General features: G+C 43.5%; 1 protein-coding gene across 1 annotated transcript in view; it reads right to left on the minus strand.

Annotated features, from left to right (window-relative positions):
* The window catches only part of oca2 (oculocutaneous albinism II), a 659,230-nt gene that overhangs the window by 532,342 nt on the left and 103,354 nt on the right, over positions 1–23,534 (minus strand). The gene's annotated exons all lie outside the window — the stretch shown is intronic.

The following is a 23,534-nucleotide window of genomic DNA, read 5'->3' on the forward strand; positions in this document are numbered from 1 at the left end:
CCAGGAGGCCGTCCAACATGGGGCAGGGGCTCCGGAGGGCAACCAGGAGGCTGTCCAACATCACAAGCCAGTTAATGGGGGCAACCGGGAGGCCATCCGATACCAAATAGCAAGTTCAATGGTTGGCCAACAATGACGGTCGCCAGAGAGTCCATGCTCATCCAGCACACAAAGGGGGAAGTGGGGGAACCCATGGTTCAGCAACTGGCATGGTGACCCAGGAGGCTGCTGTTGACCTGGAGATCCAGAAAGCCTTTGCTGTAGGAGTGCCCTGGAAAGCTACAGCTGTAGTGGCACTATAGGGAACTGCAGCTGATGTGGAGACCTGGAGAGCCACAGCAGGGAGCATGGGGATTTGTAAGGCTGCAACAGGTGACGCTGGAGGCTGTAGAGCTGCAGTCTTTGTGTTGGTGACGTGAGGGGCGTCCTCCTGGATCCCCCCGGAACAGGAGACTTGGGAGGGGTCCTCCAGGACCCTCCCAGAACCGGAAACGTGAGGGGCATCCTCCAGGATCCCCTCGAGACAAGAGACATAGGAGGGGGTCCTCCAGGACCCTCCCGTAACCGGAAATGTGGGGGGCATCCTCCAGGGCCCCCTTGAGACAGGAGACGTGGGAGGCGTCCTCCAGGACCCTCCCAGAACCAGAAACGAGGGGGGGCATCCTCCAGGACCCCCTCGGGACAGGAGACATGGGAGGGGTCCTCCAGGACCCTCCCGGAACTGGAAACGGGAGGGGTGTCCTCCAGGACCCCCTCGAGACAGGAGACGTGGGAGGTCTTGGAACTGGACCCCACAGGTTCTGGAAGCTCAGCTGAAAGAGCTGCAGCTAGCAACACGGGGGCCTGGGGAGCTGCAGCTGGCGTGAAGACCTTGGGTTCCGCTGCAGACTCTAGGTTCTCTGCTGCAGGCGCTGGGACCTGGGCTGCAGGTACTGGGACCTGGGCTGCAGGCGCTGGGAGCTCAGCAGATTCACAAGGGGAGAGAGAGTCTGAAAGGCTCTGATACTCTGTTTTCAGAGCCCTTACCATTGACAAAACGTGGTAGAGAAAGTCTGAGATTTGCAACAGTCTAGGTTTAGATGTGACCATGTTCTCCCTGATGGCATAGGTAATACCTATGCCATGTCTGTAATGAGGTTCTTGGTTAAGGGAAGCAGCATCAAAAAATCTCTGGAGCTGCTGAAAAACAGCAGCAACCTCTTCATGTGTTCCTTCATTAGAGCCTCTTGTGGCCGTTGGAGGATCTGTGTTTCCTGTAGACGTGCGGGGGCTTGGACACACCTCCCTCTGAGAAAGTCTCCTCTGTGCTATCGCAGAGCCCATCTTGGTTTGTTTATTTTTCTGACGGCAGTGTGGCGGTCTGGAACCAGAAACCTACCAGAACTCCTCTGGTGAGCGGGGGCTCAGGGATCTCCCCCCCCCCCCCCCCCCCGCGGGCCCCCCCCGGGCTCTTCTGACAGCTCGGGGGGAGGGGGAAGAACTGAAGGAGGAAGGAGATGGATCTTGGGGTTCCTCACCCTCTTTCACCGTCGACTCCTCCGATGTCGGTGGTGCGGACCAGAACTGAACCAGAACTCTTCCTCTTGATCGAAATCATCTGAGGAGGACCATAGGGAACACAACTGTGGTGGGTGGAGAAAGGGGTTGACTCGATGTCCAGACAGCTGCCTGTGGGCTGAGTCCTCCACCTCCTCTCTTCCTCCTCAACCAGGAGTGGTGAAAGGAGGGTCTCGACTTCAGGGCTGTGGTGTCTCCGGATGGGTTCGATTCGGAACCCACTCACTCGGATGACAGCTGCATGCTCCTGGGTCTGATTTGCCCCCTCTCTCCATTGGGCAGTCCGGTCAATCCGAGTGTTTTGTCAGCTGGGTTCTTTTGAAAGTCAGGTCATTCTGTCAGGATCGGTGTGTTTGCGGACTGAACCCATATGCAGACAGAACTCTGAGGCGTGAGGAGTAAGATAATAAACTCTTTAATGAGCACAAAACAAAAAATGCTGATGAGGCAGCGTTACTCACAGAACGTAGGAAATTTCATGAGGACCAGATGAAGACACAGGAATCACAGACAATGACCCGACAAAGAGTAACACAAAAATGCAAACTTATATACACAGTAATCAGACACAATCACAAACACCTGGACAGGACATGTAGACTTATGCCCCTTTTCCACTGTCACGTCGCGTTTCGGATATTTCCGGCTTGACGCATGTTTGAGGTCTTTTCCATGGTCTCCATCGCAGGCTCGCAGCCCACCTGCACCTCACAGAGCAGCACAACGCTGCAGCCTTCTGTGCTTGGTAAGAACAGATGTGACATGTTCCACATCACTTTATTTATGCCGATAAGGACTTGCTTTTATTTTATTTTTTAAGTAAAAAAATAAATGTTGAATAAGTACTGAATTGGGATGAAATTATGTACACAGGGTCCCAGTTACAGATGTAGTGAACTAGGCCTCCAACCAAAACCTGTCTCTGAAGACCTTCATGCGATAGGAACTGTTATTTCATTGATTTGAATCCAGAAATACAAATTAGCTCATCCAGAGACTGTCTAATTGTATCCTGAAGTAATCAATTGAAAGAACACTCTTCTTTTTATATTATCATTACTATTTTACAATATCTTGATAATCAAAAAGTGTGTTTAGTTCATATCATTTCTAATGTTGAAGTGAACCACTCATTTTAAATCAACTGTGAAACAGTATTAATGATTTTTTAAAACCTCATTTAAATTAGAAATCAAGTTAAATGTCTATTTACAAAGTAATTATGCATTTTGATTTTCTGTCTGAATGAGAAGCAGTGATGTCGGTCAAAAGTCAGAGACAATCAGAAAAGAAGTTATTAGAACGGGCTGTATTGTTTTTAAACCTAGCAGACTGTAAAAAGAGAAACACTGGCATCTACGTTGTCTCACTTCGTCATAACATTTCTCTGTCTGTATTAAACATTCCTAAACATTCCTGAACTCTCTGTTGACTTTTAATAACCCTCTGACATCACTAGAACCACCCCCTGTTGGTTGTTTCAACCAATCAGGAAGTATTAAGTGACTGGAAGTGAGAACTCTTTAAAAGTCGACACTTCCCGGAACTGTTCAGTCTACTCAGTCTACTGAGTCTACTCTTGGAGTTCTCTTGATGGAGTCTTCTCAAGCCTTCTGGAGTCTTCCACTCCTGAGTGGGATCTCTGACGGAGTCACAGCGACTTGCTCTAATCCACCCGGGCGTAACGCCTATAACCTTGAAGGGAGCTGGTCCTGTTTGTTGAACGGAGTAAATCGACACGACTTCTGACAATGACCAGCCGCTCTAACCGGAGACACTGGAAGGTAGCGTTGAAATGGACCCGATACCGGAGCTGATTCATCTCCTGCGAAGGTAACGAGTTGTCACGCGCTAAGTGTACCGGAGGTTTGAGCTGGTGATTGAAAGAAGCGTGCCAATTCTGGTCAATCCAAACATACACCTCTCTCCATCCATCTCTTCTTTAAACCTCTAAACTCCTTCCTTTAAACTCTTCTATTTTGCCAGTAATCTAGATGCCTTCAGAAATGTCTTGTTGTCTTATTAGTAAAGCCTGCCAAGTTTTATTAATCAGAACCAGATCAGCTAATCAAGTGTACAATGTTTTGATGTTAAATTTTGATTCTGTTAAATAAATGACCGCATTTATTCTGATGGGTCAAAGGAAAATTAACGTCTCTTGTCACTGATTAAACAATCCTCACAGTTACCTCGTCACATGGCATTAATTTAACTCGAAAAAGAAAGAACCCATTATATTTAAATAATTAGTAGTGAAGGTACAGTAAGCTGTCTCCCACATTTCACTACATTTGGTGGGACCGTGTGTCCACAGAAAAGCTGTCCTTGACACACTAAATTTTGGTGGCCTCGTACGGGTTTCTAAAGAGATAAATCCCTTCATCCGTCTCTTCTTTAAACCTCAACCTTCTACATTTTGGTGGCCTCGTACAGGTTTCTGAAGAGATAAATTCTTCCATCTACTCTTTAAACCCCCACCTTTTACATTTTGGTGGCTCGTAAGGTTTCTAAAGAGATATAAATTATGTGTGACATGAGTGTCTGTGTATTGTGAAATAACGCTCATGATGGCATAAACAAGTCCGAGTTTTGAACTTGAACGGATATGATAATTCATGCTTTTGGTGGGGGCAGCATGGTGGCACAACTGGTAGAGCTGCTGCCTCTCAGCGAGAAGGTCCTTGGTTCAAACCCCGGTCCGGGGGCCTCTCTGGGTGGAGTTTGCATGTTCTCTCCGTGCATGCGTGGGTTTTCTCCGGGTGCTCTGGTTTCCTCCCACAGACCAAAAACATGCATGTTAGGCTGATTGGTAACTCTAAAATTGTCCCTAGGTGTGAGTGAGAGAGTGAATGGTTGTTTGCCTCGTTTGTCTCTATGTGGCCCTGTGATGGACTTGCGACCCGTCCAGGGTGAACCCCGCCCCTCGCACAGTGATTGCTGGACATGGGCACCAGTGACCCCCGTGACCCAAAATGGAATAAACGGGTAAAGATAATGGATGGATGGATGGATGCTTTTGGTGGTCAGAAAGCTGCAATTATGTCAATGTGTTCATTTTAAAGCTGGAAGGTGTCAATCTGTTTGTGTAACTAAGCTGGATGCAGTGAGAAAGACGCTTCATTCTGTTTAAAACTCTTTCATGACCGGGAGGTTTTTCTGTCCGACCCGGTTCTTATTTTTGGACTCGAACGAGTCGTGTTTTAAATGGGAAAACGCTGTTTGGAACTGGGCGCCGACTCAGAACGCTGTTTGTATGCTATTTTGTTACGTTCACAGTAAAACTGTGTATTTTCGAAGTTTTAATGGGCAATAATTTGACTGGACTTTTGTTGCTAACTGCTAGCTTGGAGCAGGTAAACATGGGCTGAGATTGGTTGAGAGCCGCCGTTTGGGTTGTTCTGATTCGCTGAGAAGCTAGTGACGTATCCGTGTACGTCCTCTCACTCTGATGTCAGTACGTAAAGCCCACCTCCGATGTGCACGTGTCTGAAAAGTCACGTGACCCCGGAAATGAAGCTCGTTTTAACCAAGTCCTCCTTCGTGTTTAAAAACGCTGAGTAAGGCCAGACACTGTTCCTAAACTCATGTGTTCATGCAGATAAAGCATGCTTGTTGAGAGACGCCACGTTAGAAGCTTTAAATCCGTCCATAAATGTTGATTTGAAGCATGTTAGACGGCGTGCTACATCGGAGCTAACGGCTAACAGCCGGATGTCACCAGGACGGTTCACAGGACGTTGTCATAGACTCCTACCAGTAAAAGTAAGCTTACACTGCCACCTGCTGTTGCAAAGAAGTATAACAGTTTTCCAGAAAAATAGCTGTACACTCGTTTTGCATTTAAACAATTTTTCCTCTGTTAATCAGAGCCTGGTTTCTGTGTCCTGTTTAAATAGCAAATTCTGGTGAATTAAATTACTTAAAGAGCGTTTGAAAACTAAAGTTGCTGTCAGACACTTGGAAAAATTGTAGGTTTATTAATTTTAAGTGCACTTGAGTAAAATTAACACTGAAACAGCCTGACTCATGGTATCTGTTACAAAATAAGCACATTGTACATAAGTACACTGCCACAGAAAGCGTTTACTTACAATATTTATGGGGTAAGGCCTGAACAGGGGCCTATTTATTGAAAAGTTGGCTTATAACATTACTGTTGGTAAGGCCCAGAGCTAAAATAGTGTGTGAATCTCTCTGCTCACTTAAGTAAAATATTTACCTGTTAAAAACTCTAAGTTTGCAACTATTTAACCAGATAGGTTTGCTGAACAGTGGATAGCCATGGCAGATGTAACAGACGCTAATATTTTTCCATGTGATAAGAAGGACTGGTTAGAGAGAGCGTTAACGCTGCTAACAGAATCCTTACATCCATATGGTGAACAGGTGGACAACATGAACTCAACAGAGTTATTGGATGAGCTGAAGGAAGTTGCCGAAAGTGTGACTTCTGCAGACATAACAAAGTCAAGCTATGAACATCTGGCTAAATTAGCACTCTTGCTGAAAGCTAAATTTTATAGGGAGGCCAACAAGGCTGAAGTCCTTGATGAAAGGTTAAACAGCGAGACAGAGGAGTATCTAAAACTCATGGCACAGTCTCAATTTGATTAAGAGACCTGGGAAAATGAGTTACAACGTGAGAAGGAGCTCTCACAAGCTCAGCTGTCGTTACAAGCAGACTCATATGAGGTGAAGCTACGTGAAGGAGGGATTAAGTACCAAGACTGTGTTCAGACAATGATGCTCTACAACGAAAGTTGTAGCTCACATCAAAAGCTCTGGACGAGTGCAGATTGGAAAAAGCGGTGTTAGTCCAACAAGGCGTGCGTTTACAAAGTGAGTGTCATACGTCACATGAATGCTTGAAAGCCTGCGAGGCAAAACTAGCCGCAGCAACAAATGAGATTTCTGACATGGGGCAAGGATGTCTGGAACTCAAAGACGAACAAAGTCAGAGTCCAGGTCAACCACCACCACCTCAGAAGGATTCTGCTGTACCTCCTACACATAATCCCCTTCTGCCACCGCCACGTGAGTCTGGTGCATCACCTCCACGTGCTATGTTTGTTCCAACAACACCAATCACTTGGCCGCCGCTTTCCAAAGCGGATTTGCATAAAATTGTGAAATATGTGCAACGCTTTGAGCCAGGGCCGTTGGGTTCAACCGACACTAAGGCCTATCTGAACGACCTTGACTTCAAATTAAGAAGCTATCCCAATGCTACAGTTGAGGATAAAGTAGGTTTAATCAGGCTCACTTCAGCCAGGACGGAGTTTTCCTTCATAGAGTGTCATCCTGATGCCACAAGAAAGGATTACCCCTGTTATGTGCTGCTCTTATGAAAGAGTATTCCCCTTGCGCGGGACCTGGCGGTTATCCAGCCGCCGACAAAGTCATGTAAGGTAAGAATGAGCACCCCAGGGCATATTATTCCAGGATTTTGCAGGCTTATTTTGGTTACAGGAACGAAACCGGCATGGAGGAGGAGGAAGCGTTTAAGTTTGTTTTCAGAAAATACTCCACCCCGACATAAGGATGTCGGTGCAAATGATGGCTAATTTCAAAGAGAAAACCATCAGTGAGATAAAAAGTTGTGCTGTGAACGTCTTTGAAGCCCGTTCACAGGCCAAAACACCCATAGAGGTGTTCCCAGGTGAGAGGATTCCTGCCCAGTCATTAGAATTAGAAGGGACGAGAGCTTCAGCTACCCCTCCCAAAAAAGGCGAGAGGAAACAAGGTTTCCCAGCAGCCAAACCGCCACAGGTGAGTTCCCCCTGGTCCATACGGGATCCTAAATGGTTTCCCAAGAAACCAGTGGATGAACGCATGTACCAGAAGGGGGGGCGAACGACCTAAGGGTAAAAAGTATGGCACCAAAAGTGACCCATACAACCAGGGATCCCACTGGGAACCCCAGAGGAGGGGACCTGCTTCCCCACCATGTCGGCCTGAACAGCCTGAGACGAAAAAGAAACAGCAGCAGATCTAGAAAGAGAGCCCCAGACCTCTGAGCTCGGATGAGACAGAGAGTGTGCATCGGTTCTTGGAATTGTTGAAAGGTGTTGCCACAGACAAACAACCTAACGCGTTCTAAAAAAGTTCAATCTGGTCCTCTGGACATTCAAAGAAACAAAACAAAGCAATGTTGAGGGAGTATCAGAGAAACTGAGACATTTATTTTCTAAACATAACGTCCCAGTGGCTTTTAAACCCCAAAATACATTACGGCAAAGACTGGTTCATCCCAAAGATCCAGTCCCCCGGCACAAACAGAGTAATGTTGTGTATGCTGTTCAGTGTCAGGAGGGCTGTGATCAGTCTTACATTGGGGGAACTAAACAGCCACTGGCCAAAAGGATGGCCCAGCACAGAAGATCAACATCATCAGACCAGGACTCTGCGGTCTACACTCATCTCCAGGCCAGCGGTCACTCTTTCAGGGATGAAGATGTTCACATCCTGGACAGAGAGGAACGATGGTTTGAGAGAGGAGTAAAGGAGGCCATCTTTGTGAAAAGAAACCGTCCATCATTAAACAGGGGTGGAGGCCTCCGGGTTCAACTGTTCCCCTCTTACAATGCTGTGATTGCTAGTATCACTCAGCCCTCTGTGAATAGTAAACAGCCATCAGGTGCTAATGATCCATTGTTAGGCTGATGGTCCTTCTTGACCATGTGATCAGCTGGTTTTGGTTGTCAGCAGCAAAACTGGTTGATCCACTCTGAGAAGGTGCTATTTAAGAGCCTGAGCTGAATACAGCAGCTCAGACTGAGGAAGTCCTCAGGATGATAGACGAAACGTTTCTACATTTTTTTGTTGATTTGCTTTGTTTTGTTTTTTGGTTTTTTTGAATGTCCAGAGGACCAGATTTAACTTTTTTACACACAATGTAATGTTGAGGAGAATGAAGAAAACGGCCTACAAATATGCTCAGGAAACAGAAAAGAAACTCAAAGATGAGATATCGGCCGACGAGGAGGATAAGCCATTCCAGATCGAGATGCATCAGTCATATCACACATACCAGTTGGCTCCCGAGCCTGAACGAGTGAATCAATGTCAAATCCCTATCTCAGATGCCGACAGTTATCATGAGTACAAAAAACTGAAAACGTTGGAGAGAGAGAAAAGACCAGAAAAGAGTAATGAGGATTACATCAAGGATGTCTGGCCCATGATAGTCAACTCTTCTGACTGTGATGCAGCTAGAAAACTGTGGCTGGGTCGTGCCACCACGAACCCAGTAGGCAAGGGGGAATCAGCTCAAAGTCATTACGAATGGCTGGTTCTAGAAGACATGGATTGTCTTTTATTTTACAGTCTAATTACATTGTTGTAATTAAACCTTTACTTAAGAAGTCTGACCTTGATTCAGAAATTCTGGCCAACTATAGACCTATAGCTAATCTAACTTTCATATAAAAAATTCTAGAGAAAATAGTTGCAGGTCAGTTGCATGAACATCTACAAAAGAAATAATATGTTTGAAGAGTTTCAGTCAGGGTTTAGAGCTTATCATAGCACAGAAACAGCACTAGTAACAGTAACTAATGATATTCTCATGGCCACAGACAATGGACTTGTGTCTATACTGGTCTTGTTAGACCTCAGTGCTGCATTTGATACAGTTGATCACAATATTTTACTACAGAGGCTTGAATATGATATTGGGATTACAGGAACAGCTCTAAAATGGTTTTGTAGGATTTCTGGTTCTGTCTGCCACACTCACTCTCTTTCACAGCAGCAGCAGTTTCCACAATCAACCACCACACACCTGCACATGATTCTGAGGGACGATGCTGGAGGAGCTTAAAAGCCTCAGCCAGACACTCCTTCAACACCGGAACATTACCAAGCCACTGTGACTTCCTAGTCCTGGACTCGACTCAGCCTTCTTAGGCCTTCGTGTATCGTGGATTCTCATTCACCGGGATTCGTGTCTCTACAAGGAAGCCACTCTTGAAAACTACAACCAGGAAAAGGAACTTCTACTAACCTGATCCTCTCTCCAACGATCCTCACCTCTCAGCCGGGAACCTCCAGTAGAACCAAGGACTCATCTCCCCTCATGGACTCAGCCACAACAAGGACTTATTTTCAGTAAGAGAGAGAATTTCCTATCATTTCCTTTAAGAGGTTTCAACTTAACAATTCCATTACTCACCATTGTCCTCTTCTCCCTCAATATCCCCGCACCAGTAAATAAAGAGTTTATTTTTGTTAACTCTGTTTCTGTATTTCTGTCCGGTCTGCTGCTTGGGGTCAAAACGTACTACAAACATGACAGGTTTAAATAATATCTATATGATAGATTCCAGTTTGTAAATGTAAATAATAAATCTTCTTCATACACCAAAGTTAGTCATGGCATTCCTCAGGGCTCAGTGCTTGGGCCAATACTCTTTACTTTATATATGCTTCCATTAGTTAAAGTTATTAAACAGCATGGGATAAATTTTCATTGTTATGCTGATGACACACAATTATATTTGTCCATTAAACCCAATGAATCCAATCAGCTACTTAGACGACAAGCATGTCTTGAAGACATAAAAACCTGGGTGACCCTTAATTTTCTCTTGTTGAACACAGACAAGACTGAGTTTATGGGTTTTGGACCTGAGCACCTTAGGAATGAATTTTTCAGTCTTTCTCCCTCCTTAGATGGCATTAATCTGTCCTCCAGCTCTAATGATAAAAATCTTGGTGTTATTTTTGATCAAGACATGTCTTTTATCCTCCACATTAAAAACGTTACTAGAACCTCCTTCTTCCACCTGCGTAATATCGCCAAAATTAGAAACATCTTCTATAAAAATAATGCAGAAAAACTGGTCCATGCATTTGTCATGTCTAGACTGGACTATTGCAATGGTTTATTATCTGGATGTCCAAATACGTCTTTAAAACATTTTCAGTTGATCCAAAATGCTGCTGCCAAAGTCTTAACTGGAGTTAGTAGGAGAGATCATATTTCTACAGTTTTAGCTTCTCTCCATTGGCTCCCTGTTAAATCCAGAATAGAATTCGAAATCTTACTTCTAACCTACAAAGCTTTCAACAACCTGGCTCCATCTTATAGTACAGATCTTATTGTTCCATATTTTCCTAACAGAGCACTTCACTCTCAGACTGCAGGTCTACTTGTGATTCCTAGAATTTATAAAAACAGAATGGGAGGCAGATCTTTCAGTTATCAGGCTCCTCTCTTGTGGAACCAACTTCCAATCTCTGTCTGTGAGGCTGACACATTATCCAGTTTTAAAACTAGGCTTAAGACTTTCCTTTTTGCTAAGTCCTATAGTTAGGGTCGGCTTGGGTTTCCTGAGCTGTCCCTTAGTTATGCTGCTATAGGCTTAGACTGCTGGAGGACAAACTGACCACAATTTTCACTCTGCTACTGTCTTTACTTACTCTGCTCAACCTGTTTTGTATTTGTAATTATTTTTTCTATCCTTAACATGTGTTTTTTTTTTTGTCTTTCAGATACACCTGGACCTATACCTGGACCTACCATTCTGTGTTCGTCTATCTCTCCTTCCTGTCTTTTCAACCAGCCTGTCAAAGCAGATAGCCGCTTGTCCTGAGCCTGGATCTGCTGGAGGTTTCTTCCTTTTAAAAGGGAGTTTTTCCTTCCCGCTGTTGCTACTGTGCTTACTCAGGATGGGAGACTGCAACAAAGCCAAGATTCAACTTGTCTGCTGGATTTCTTAGATAGAGAACTTTACTAATTGGCTTTTATGTTTGTGAATGTTTCTGTAATGTGCCTGAGACAACTTTGTTGTGATTTGGCCAAGGTAGAGGTAGTAGAGTCAGAGTCAAAGTCAGAGTTTCCTCTGATCCTCTGTGCATATGTGGCCTTGGCCCTCTTAATACCAGCAACCAGCTCTTTTGTTGTCCTACTCAGCTCCTCTGAGTTTCCAGACCTGAAGGCAGTGTTCCTGGCTTCCAGCAGGGTACGCACCTCTGCATTCAGCCAAGGTTTTCTGTTTGGGTAGCTTTTAACATTTCTGATAGTAGAGATGGTTCCCGTACATGTACTAATGTAACCCAGAACTGAGGATGTGTATTGGTCAAGATCAAGCGAACCTCCATTTTCAGCAGCTTCTCTGAAAACCTGCCAGTCTGTTCGATCAAAACAATCTCTCAGTATGAGGCCACTGTCCTGGATCCAGCATTTAACTTCCTTTTGTACCGGTCTGGAGCATCTCAGCGGGGGCATGTAAGCAGGAGCCAGGAAGATTGAGATGTGGTCTGACAGTCCTAGGTGGGGGCGGGGTTCGGCTTTGTATGCATCTTTTACGTTCGTGTAAACACGGTCCAGCGTGTGGTCTCCACGTGTTAGAATCGCCATATGTTGATAAAAGCTTGGGAGACAGTCCTTTAGATTCACGTGGTTAAAGTCTCCGGCTACAAAGTATAGAGCCTCGGGGTGTTTGTTCTGCAGCGAGCTGATGATATCATGAAGCTCCTGCAGTGATTCATTAGCATTAGCTTCCGGAGGAATGTAAACAACTGTGATAAAAGTCACCGTGAACTCGCGGGGTAGATAATGTGGCCGGCATTTCACTGTTATTTGCTCCAAAGCCTTCGAGCAAGAGCTATTTACAACAGTACAGTTCGTGCACCAACTTTTACTCACGTAAATGCATACTCCGCCTCCCCGTGATTTCCCCGTTAGTTCGCTGCAGCGGTCCGCTCGAAAAAAAAAGTCTGTCATCCAGCTGGAAGACTATCCGGCGTTTTGCTTGTAATAGTAATAGTAGTAGTAGTAGTATAAAGTTTATTCATTTAAAAAAAGTACAAAACAATTCCATAACAATATAAAAAAGATACATAAGATTTAAAATGAAAGGCAGCAGAAAGAAGAAAGTCTTATTATATCTGCCCCTTTTTTCAAACAATTATTTCAGTCATAATAATTTTCAAGTAACAGAACAAAATGAATAACTCTTTCTAATTTTTCTAATTCTAATACAAAACACACACTAAGCTACTTGATATATACTTTTTTAACAATTCAGCTTTGGCCTTTTTCTTAAATGTACACATTGACTTGACATTTTTAACATCACTCTCTAGACCATTCCACAATCCAACTCCTTGGATTGAGGTAGACCTTCCCTTCAGACAAGTTCTGAATTTTGGTTTGACAAATATCTCTATCCCCTTAAGATTATAACAACTTTGTCTTTTAACAAAATTTCTTTGGACATTTAACGGTAATGTGTTATTTTGAGCCCTATACATAACTGATAAAATACTATAATCTACCAAATCATGGAACTTCAATAAGTTCAGTTGATAAAATAATGTGCTTGATGGGTGACAGTAATGCTTTCTGGTGATAATTCTTACAGCTCTTTTCTGTAAAATAAAAATAGGTTTTGTAAATGTTTTACATGCTTTCCCCCAAACATCAATGCAATAGATTAAATGTGGAACAATGATTGTGTTATACAACATGTACAGAGCTTTATCATTTAATAATTCCCTGACTTTGTATAGTACTGCAATAGATTTAGATATTTTTGTTCTTACAGAATTGATGTGATTTTTCCATGTTAGCTGTTCATCAATGATTACACCCAAAAATTTCATCTCATTGACTCTACAAATCTCAACACCCTCAATTTTAAATGGATCATCAACAGTTCTCTTTTTGTTACTAAATATCATGTATTTAGTTTTATCTAAATTTAATGATAATTTATTAATTTTAAACCAAGTTTGTATTTTATCAAATTCTGTCTTCATCAATTCCAACATCCGTTTTACATCTTTACCCAAACAGAAAAATGTGGTGTCATCTGCAAAAAGGACACATTTGAGGAGTCCTGATACATTCACCAAGTCATTCACATATAAAATAAATAATTGTTGTCTTAGTTTAAAAAAGATACAAGTGAATTATGTCCTTTCTGTCAAGAAATAGAAACCACTTTTCATATGTTTCTCGAATGTAAGCGACTTGCACCCTTGTTTATCTTGTTGGAAAATGTTTTTTAAAAAAGTGGAGTTTCTTGGTCCCAAGTGGCTTTTATATTTGGTGCAGGCTATGCTAAAAAAGAAGCTACTAAGTGGAATTTGTTAAATTTTCTGATTAGACAAGCAAAAATACCATACCATACCAATTTATTTATAGAGCACTTAAAACAGCAACAAGGCCAACCAAAGTGCTGTAGAAAAGAAAACAAACATGCACAGCAGACAGGAAAACATAAAATAGAAATACAGATACAAATAGCAGCAGAAGCTAACTAAAATGGCCAACAGTGTAGAGAACAGACCGGACCAAAACAAATCACACCGTGTTAAAGGCAAGCGAATAGAAGTGGGTCTTCAAGCGAGACTTAAAGACTGAGAGTGTGGGAGCCTGCCGGACACTCAGTGGCAACTCATTCCACAGTCGTGGACCTGCGACAGAGAAAGCCCTGTCACCTCTGAGCTTACGACGGGTTTCTGGGACTGAGAGAAGCATCTGGTCTGCTGACCTCAGAGAGCGCGGTGGGACATATGGCTGCAGAAGATCAGTGAGATAGGATGGGGTGGAACTGTTCAGTGATTTAAAAACATACATGAGAATTTTGAAGTGGATCCTAAGGTGAATGGGTAGCCAGTGCAGGGAGGCCAAAACTGGCGTGATGTGCTCTCTATAGCATGTACCAGTTAAAAATCGGGCTGCAGCATTTTGGACCAGTTGTAGACGAGCAATGGAGGACTGACTGATTCCAAACAGAAGTGAATTGCAGTAATCAAGCCTAGATGTTATGAAGGCGTGGATCACTGTCTCAAGGTTCTTTTTGGAGAGTATAGGCTTCAGCTTAGACAGCCATCTCAGCTGAAAAAAACAGGATTTGACCATCATGTTTACGTGACTGTTGAGTTTTAAGGACGGGTCCATTATCACCCCCAGATTAGTGACCTTTTGTTTCTCTAGCGGGGCTAGAGAGTAAAAGTCAATGTCATGGTTCATGAGTGAGCCACTGGGATGGAACAGCATGACTTCAGACTTCTTCTCATTGAAGCTTAAGAAGTTTAAAGCCATCCAGTCCCGGATGTCAGCCAGGCAGTCAAGAAGAGGCTGAATAGAGCGTGTGCCTCTGTGCCTCAGGGGGAAGTAAATTTGGCAATCATCGGCGTAGAAATGAAAGGGTATGTTGTGTTTGCGGAAAATAGCACCTAGTGGCAGCAGGTATAAAGAAAAGAGAAGGGAACCGAGGATGGACTCCTGCCGTACCCCCCACTGGAGCACTGTCGATGCCGAACGAAAATCTTTGATATTGACACAGAAGGTTCTGTCAGAGAGGTAGGACCCAAACCATTTAAGGGCTGACCCTGTGATGCCCACACACTGCTCCAGTCTAGAAATGAGGATGTTGTGGTCGATGGTGTCAAAAGCAGATGTAAGGTCCAATAGGACAAGCAGCACAGAATCACCTGCGTCTGTGGATATAAAAATGTCATTAAAAACCTTCAGTAGAACAGTTTCAGTGCTATGGAGAGATTTTGAAGCCAGATTGGAATAACTCAAGGATAGCGTGATCCCCCAAAAACTGTTTCAACTGAGACTCCACAATTTTTTCCAGTAGTTTAGAGGTGAATGGGAGTCTGGAGACAGGCCGGAAGTTGGACATGACTGAGGGGTCAAGGTTAGGTTTTTTCAGGAGGGGCTGGACAGTAGCATGTTTAAAAGTTTTTGGCATCACACCTGAGGATAAACTGCTATTCAGAATAGCGAGAATAAAAGGACCCAGGGTAGGAAAAACTTCCTTTAGTAGTCAAGGGGGGACCACATCAAAGGGGGAACCAGATGGCTTCATGCTGCACATTACCTGCTCCAGAGAGGACAGAGAGATGTGCTCAAAGTGGTCAAACACAGCCACACACTGAGATGGGATGGACAGATCATGAGCTGGTGGAGAAATGAGTGCCCAGGTGTTTGCCACTTTTTCTAAAAAGAAATGGAGGAAGTTTTCACACAGCTCAGTTGAGGCTTCCAGAGGTGAAGGCTCACTGAGGTGTAGAACTGAGTTCAGGGTGGAGAAAAGAACTCGGGGGTTGTGGGAGTTGGAGACAATTAAATCAGAGAAGAATTTACATTTGGCAGCTTTAACGGTTTTCTGATAGTGACGCCAACTCTCCCTTAACATTTGAAAAGAAACCTGCAGCCTGTCCTTCCTCCACCTTCGTTCAGCTCTGCGACACTGCTGCCTAACGGCTCAAGTGACGTCATTCAGCCAAGGCTCTGATTTAAGTTTTGTTTTTCTGGTCTTAAGGGGAGCAACACGGTCCAGAACAACTAAACAGGCAGAGTTGAACTGAGAGGTTATCTCCTCATTGGTATGAGACACCGAGAGCTGTTCGATCCTCTAAGAGTTAAGACCTTCGTTAAAACGAGCAGCAGTGAAATGGTTAATGGAACGCGTACGTGCAGGAACGCACGTCTTAACAGTAGGACAGGGGGGGGGTGAAGTCAAACAATACAGGCATGTGATCTGAAAAAACATTGTCACCAATTTTCAAATTAGAAACAGAGACATTGCGTGTTAAAACGAGGTCCAGCGTGTGACCATGTTCTTGGGTGGGACCGTTTACCTGCTGAGTTAAATTAAGAGTCCAATAAATCTAGAAAGTCCTTCACTAAGGGCTTCTCCTGACAACACACATGCAAATTAAAGTCACCAATAAACAAAAAGTGAGTGTATCTCTGTGTGATATCAGCCAAAAAGTCAGAGAATTCATTTATGAAGTCCTTGGATCGAGGGGGGCGGTAAACGAGTGTGCACAGAACCGGAGGAGAGTGTCCGAGTTCAAAGACGCTTTGCTCAAAGCTGGCGCGGGACACCGGGATGGACAACTGTTTACAGGCCAAGTTTGCTTTAAAAACGGTTAATAATCCCCCCGTGCCGACCTGATGGCCGCAGGGCATTAAAACACAGACAGTCCGGGGGTAGTAGTTCCACCAAGGCACTGGACTCACCATCAGAAATCCAAGATTCCATGACGAACAGAAAATCCAACTCCTCATCTTTAAAAAAGTCATTGAGGATAAACGTCTTGTTGGAAACAGACCTTGCTTTGATTAAACACATCCTGAAAGGGTCCAACGCAGACACAGCCGTGGAAGGAGAAGCGCACGCCAGCGGGCGCAGGTTATGAAGAACAGCTCCTCCAGGTCTTCTGGTGCAGCGCACAGGTAAACAGCTCCAGGTGTTCACATGGACTGAGCGTGCGGGCAGCTGGCCAGCAGCCGGGCCCCGGGAGCACCACGGGTCAGAGAGGAGATGATCAGATCCAGAGCGAGTCCTGATAGAATAATCCACACTTTGCCTCAGTTTCACCAAAATCCCTGCACGCTTCCCACGACGTCTGCGACGTTTCCTCCATGGAGAAAGGCCAGGGTCACACAGAAGGAACGCAGGAATCTCAGACAGGACCGGTGGAGGAGAGTGCTGACGGCTGTACAAAAACTCCGCAGGCAATTCAGCAAATGTACGGAGCTCCAAAAGTGCCAGACGATCATACTGAAAATATGACTCGGCACACTGCACCAACCATTGTAAAAATAACAAAAATAAAATACAAGCAGAGAGCGAGAGACGGGCAGCCCTACACACCGGCGCCATCTTGGAATTCCAGATCAATGTCAGTCAAATGTCAATCTATATTAGTAGACAAAATAAGATCAACAGTGTTGCAGGGGAAAAAGTTGAAACTTTGTTTACTCTAATGGTCAAAAGCAGAGTAAAAGCTGATTTTCTGTTTTTTTCAATGATGAATAACATGAGTGAGTTTTTTTCTCTGTGGTTTGTCAACAATATTTTGTGCTCTGTGGTTGATGGGCAGCTAGTTTTTAACTCTGTGTTCATCTGAAGAATCCTTAAGATAAGTTTCAATGCTTTGATGTTTTTTTTTTTTGTTTTATTGTAAATAAAAGTGTTTTTAAAAATCAAATCTTTCTTTCTTTCGCATTGCATGCTGGGAGTCGGTGGAGGCGTGTGGTGAGTCTGAACGGGAGTGAGTCTGACAGAGAGAGTGGAAGAGTTATTTCTAAGAGTTTTTCTGATCTTCTCTTTCATATTGGCTTTCTAATATTTCTTATTTACACTGTTTCTACATCTTGGGGATATATTTTGAATTTTCAGCGCTCACAGCGCTGTTTGTTTGCGGGGATGGCGTCTTCAGGGACGCCGCCCCTCTCATTGAGGAATGGGATTCGGATTCAGCCTGATCCATCAGTCCCAGTTGAGACAGTTCTCCTGGCTGTTGGTGATCTTGTTGGTCATACTAATTTAATTTATGCATCAAGGATGAACAAGGGTGTGGTGATATTTTTGAAAGAGGAGCGTTTGGTGACTCAGCTGATTGTCAGCGGGGTGACAGTAGGTGGAGAGTACCTGCAGGTGTCAACACTCGCGGTGCCCTCCTCCACCCAAGTTATTATTTCAGGTGTGCCACCGTTCATTCCTAATGACTCGTTGGAGAAAGAGCTCCAGCGTTTTGGGAAACTCGCCAGTGGATTCAAAACTGTAGGTTTGGGATGTAAGGATGATAAATTAAAACATGTTCAGTCTTTCAGGAGGCAGGTGTTTATGTTTCTAAACTCTGCCACACAAACACTAGATGTACCCTTCAGAGTTAAATATGGAGAAGGATCATAATTGGTTTATGCAAGCACGGGAAACATGAAATGTTTTGAGTGTGGGGATGTTGGGCATAAAAGGGCAGCGTGTCCGCACAAAAACACGGAAATACATGCTGAGATTAATTTAAATGTGGAGCCATCGCTGACAGTTGCTGCTCGTCCAACAGCGGAGGAGGGGGTGTCCACCCCGTCAGCTGTTTCATATGCTGGGGAGGGAAGCAGTGGTCAGAATAAATAGCCTGAAAGGAAAGATGCTGATAAAACTGAGATTAAGTTTTCTCAAGTTTCCTCAGACTCTGGTCATGTTGACACAGACACAGATCAGACAGTGATCAGATTGTGTCGCTGCGGAGGCAGCAGAGCTGCCCGCAGGTGGGGGCGCAGCGGCTCCGCCTGTAGCTGAAGCTGCACGCGCAGCCATGGAGGATGACAGCGACTCAGACAGTATTTCTATCACAGACTCTCAAACATCCAGCGGTGATTTGTACACTCTAGAGGAAATCAATGTATTTCTTGATGAAACCTTTGGAAAACATGTTAAAATTCTTGATTGTTTTCCCAATGCAAAAAAGTTGGTCAAGAACACACTAACGGTACAGAAAACAGTAGATTATAAAATGCTTGATGAAAAGAAACAATTCCGTTTAAAAAAGCACATGACAAACCTCTGGAGACAAATATTAGCAAATAAAGCAAAAGGTACAAAATGGTTAAAAGTTCAGAAATAAGACAATGATTATAGTACACTGGGTGGTCTTCTTTTTACTGTCTCTTTCTGTCTTCCCTCTTCTTTTCATCTTTATGCATAATATCAGGGCGGGGTCATTAAACATCAATGGGGGAGGGATCCACATAAAAAGATGGTTAGTTTAGAGATGATCAGTCAGAAAAAGCTTGATGTGGTGTTTTTACAAGAGACACATACAGACCATGAAGATGAGGTAGAGTGGGGTATGAGCTGGAAAGGGAATTATTTTTTGTTCCATGGGACCAGGTCATCTGCTGGTGTAGCAGTCTTATTTTCACCAGGTATGGATGCTAATATCATTTCTTGTACTGAGCTAGTCCCAGGCAGGGTCCTGGTAATTAAAGTAAAAATAGAAAGTTTCTCTTTTTTTTTTGGTTTATTAATGTTTATGCACCAAACCAAGGGGATAACAGGATTAGGATTTTTGAAAAAATACATATTTTTTTGCAGCAGTCTAATCAAAATGATTGTGTTGTGATGGATGGGGGGGAGGGGGATTAGAACTGCACGGCCAGTTTTACAATATATAGAACAGGAGAAGAACCTCATCTTCCATCATCCTCTAAATTGGCTCAGGTGACATCAGAGCTTAATTTGGTTGATGCGTGGAGGATTAAACATACTCAAGATAAACAATACACATGGGTTAAAATGAAGGATGGGACAGTGAGTGGGTCTAGGTTAGAAAGATTTTATATCTCAAAAAATCATAGAAATAGACTATCCAATTGTTTAATTTGTCCAGTTGGTTTCTCTGATCATCATTTAGTTGATTTGGATTTTCTTTTTGCAAACATCACTAGATGCAGATCTTATTGGCATTTTAACACCAAGCTACTTCAAGACACCTTTTTTGCCAAAGTTTTAATAATTTTTGGCAGTTATGGAAGGCTAGAAAATCAGGATTTACATCCTTAACTGAGTGGTGGGAGGTTGGAAAGGCTCAGATAAGAGTTTTTTGTCAGCAACACACAAGTCATTCTAGAGTTAAAATTGTGATTCAGAATCCAGAAAATGAAATAAAACAGTTAGAAAACAATACATTAACTGAAGTGGTTTTTTACATGGAAGGGCTAAAGGGGATTTAGTTTGGTCAAGGTTTGCAACTGTTAAGGATATGGATGCCCCTTCTTCTTTCTTTTTTAATTTAGAGAAAAATGTCAGTCAGACAAAACAGTTAGTTTGCCTCCGGCTTCCAGATGGGACCATGACCACTGATCCCAGTGCCATGAAGAAGCATGATGTGGAATTCTACAGTGAACTTTTTAAGCAGCAGACCTGTAACAGAAGCTGCATGGATGCCTTGCTGGATGGTCTTCCTCAGCTTAACGATGCTGATCGGGCAATTCTGGATGCTGGAGTTTCATTGGAAGAACTGACTGCTGCTGTTGGACAAATGGCTCCTGGCAAGACTCCAGGTCTGGATGGTATACCTGTGGACTTTTATAAACATTTTTGGACTCTGTTGGGAGAAGACCTGAGGGAGGTGCTTCAAGAGTGCACATTAACAGGTATCTTGCCATCATCCTGCCGACAAGCTGTTCTTTCCCTACTTCCCAAGAAAGGGGACTTGACTTTGTTAAAGAACTGGAGACCCGTCTCCCTTCTCTGTGTGGACTATAAGTTATTGTCTAAAGTACTCTCGAATAGGCTGAAGAACGTTTTTGAACTTATCATACACAGAGATCAATCATATTGTGTACCTGACAGATCTATCATGGACAATATTTTTCTTTTAAGAGACTTGTTTGACATTTGTAAACTCTATGAAATTGATGTGGGTATTATTTCTTTAGCTCAGGAGAAGGCCTTTGATAGGGTTGATCATTGTTTTCTCTTTAATATATTAAGAGCTTTTGGGTTTGGTGAAGGGTTTATTTCTTTATTGGGTTTATTATATAATGAAGTGTTTTGTCTTGTTAAAGTGGGTGGGGGGGGGGTAAGTTGTCCGTCAATGTGCAGCGAGGCATTCGGCAGGGGTGCCCTATGTCTGGACAGTTGTATTCTGTTGATGTTGAACCCCTTTTACACAAAGTACGTTCTACTCTTACTGGTGTTATTTTTTCAGGTTTGTCTATTCATCCAGGTTTAGTAGTTTCTGCTTATGCTGATGATGTAAACATTTTTATTCAAAACCAGGATGATGTCACTGGTCTGCAACACTGCTTGGAACTTTATGAAAAAGCTTCTTCAGCTAAAGTGAATTGGGAAAAAAGATCTGATTTAAAAGTTGGCCCATGGACAAATAACAATCTGCCAATATTACCGGGCAATATCCAGTGGGTTAACCAAGGTTTAAAATTCTTGGTTGTTTTTTTGGGGACAGATACTTTTGTGGAGAAAAATTGGGAAGGTGTCATGGAAAGAGTGTGTGCCAGATTATCTAGATGGAAATGGCTGCTGCCTTAGCTGTCTTACAGGGGAAGGGTTCTGGTTGTTAATAACTTGGTTGCTTCGGCCCTCTGGCATAAACTGACTGTTCTAACACCACCATCTTCTCTCATACAACGTATCCAAAGGACTCTAGTGGATTTCTTCTGGTCTGGACAACATTGGGTGAGAGCTGCAGCCTTGTACCTGCCAGTGGAGGAGGGAGGACAAGGACTCATAGACATAACCTCACGGATCATGGCTTTCAGGCTTCAAACACTGCAGAAACTGTGTTGGACTACTGTGGCTGGATACTGCGTGTCTTCTATTAAGGAAAGCGGGGCGTCTTGGCTATGATAAACATCTCTTCCTGCTGCGACAAGGATCTTTGGACCTAACAGGTTTAATGCCATTTTAACAATCAGTTTTGAATGCTTGGCAGATCCTCACCTTTGAGAGAAAGACTGATTTGACACCTGGGATGTGGGTTTTTGAGGAACCTCTGTTTGAAAACAATTTCTTCTCATCACAGCTGCTCTCGTCTGTTACGTTGAGATCTAAGATGAGAGAAGCGGGCTGTGTGAAGCTGGGTCATCTAATGAAGCTGTCTGCGTCCAGTCTCACTGAGCGTCTAGAGGTGCGATCCAACAGATTTGTGTTAAGGCTGAAAGAAGAAGCTTGTGCTTCTCTGCCAGATTCCATCAGAGCGTTTGCTGTTAACAGTACTCTGTCTGACCAATGGGATGATTAATATGAGTATGCGTTTCCTTCTTTAATTGTCTGTCCTGCAGTGGATCAGTGGCAGGATGAAACAGAAAAGCTGCTGTCTCTCCAAAACTCACCACTAGGATGTTTTCAAGGCTTGGGGAAAAAAGTCTTGTACAGTACTTCTGTGAAGGTTCTGAATTTACGCTCGCTGGCAGAAGTGAGGGTGTCAAAGTGGACTGAGTTTTTTGACACCAGCTCTACCCCGAGAGGCTGTTGGTGGTCCCTGTACAAACCCCCCATTGACAAACGGGTGGGTGACCTCCAGAGGAAGATTGTGCATGGGGCTATAGCTACAAACAGGTATCTGGCACACCTTAACCTGACATTAGTTTTTCATGTCCTTATTGTTCTCAGGAAGAAACATTGCACCATATTTTTATTGAATGTTCAAGATTGAATCCTCTTCTTGTTCTTTTAGATAATCTGTTTAGTGGCTTTAGTGTACAGTTTTCCAACTGTATTTTTATTTATGGTCCACGGTACTGTGCAAAGAAGAAATCAGTTCACATTCTTTTAAATTTCATTTCTGGGACTGCAAAACTAGCAATATGGATATCAAGAAAGAACAAAATCAATGGGCATCAAACAGATGATGCTCATGTTTTATTTCAGAGACTGGTAGTTGCTCGAGTTCGTGTGGAATTTGAGTACTTTAAGTTGACAAAGAACATGGACGTCTTTGTAAGTAAGTGGGGTGTTAATGATGTTTTGTGTTCAGTGAAGGAATCATCTTTAGTCTAAAAAAGTTAAATCTGGTCCTCTGGACATTCAAAAAAACAAAACAAAGCAAATCAACAAAAAAAATGTAGAAACGTTTCGTCTATCATCCTGAGGACTTCCTCAGTCTGAGGTGCTGTTTTCAGCTCAGGCTCTTAAATAGCACCTTCTCAGAGTGGATCAACCAGTTTTGCTGCTGACAACCAAAACCAGCTGATCATATGGTCAAGAAGGACCATCAGCCTAACAATGGATCATTAGCACCTGATGGCTGTTTACTATTCACAGAGGGCTGAGTGATACTAGCAATCACAGCATTGTAAGAGGGGGACAGTTGAACCTGGAGGCTCCACCCCTGTTTAATGATGGACGGTTTCTTTTCACAAAGATGGCCTCCTTTACTCCTCTCTCAAACCATCGTTCCTCTCTGTCCAGGATGTGAACATCTTCATCCCTGAAAGAGTGACTGCTGGCCTGGAGATGAGTGTAGACCTCAGAGTCCTGGTCTGATGATGTTGATCTTCTGTGCTGGTCCATCCTTTTGGCCAGTGGCTGTTTAGTTTCCCCGATGAAAGACTGATCACAGTTTTCCTGACACTGAACAACATACACAACATTACTCTGTTTGTGCCGGGGGACTGGATCTTTGGGATGAACCAGTCTTTGCCGTAATGTATTTTGGGGTTTAAAAGCCACTGGGACGTTATGTTTATGTTA

The sequence above is a fragment of the Nematolebias whitei genome, chromosome 3 (genome assembly GCF_014905685.2).
Source record: "Nematolebias whitei isolate Nwh7 chromosome 3, NemWhi1, whole genome shotgun sequence".
Classification (NCBI taxonomy): domain Eukaryota; kingdom Metazoa; phylum Chordata; class Actinopteri; order Cyprinodontiformes; family Rivulidae; genus Nematolebias; species Nematolebias whitei.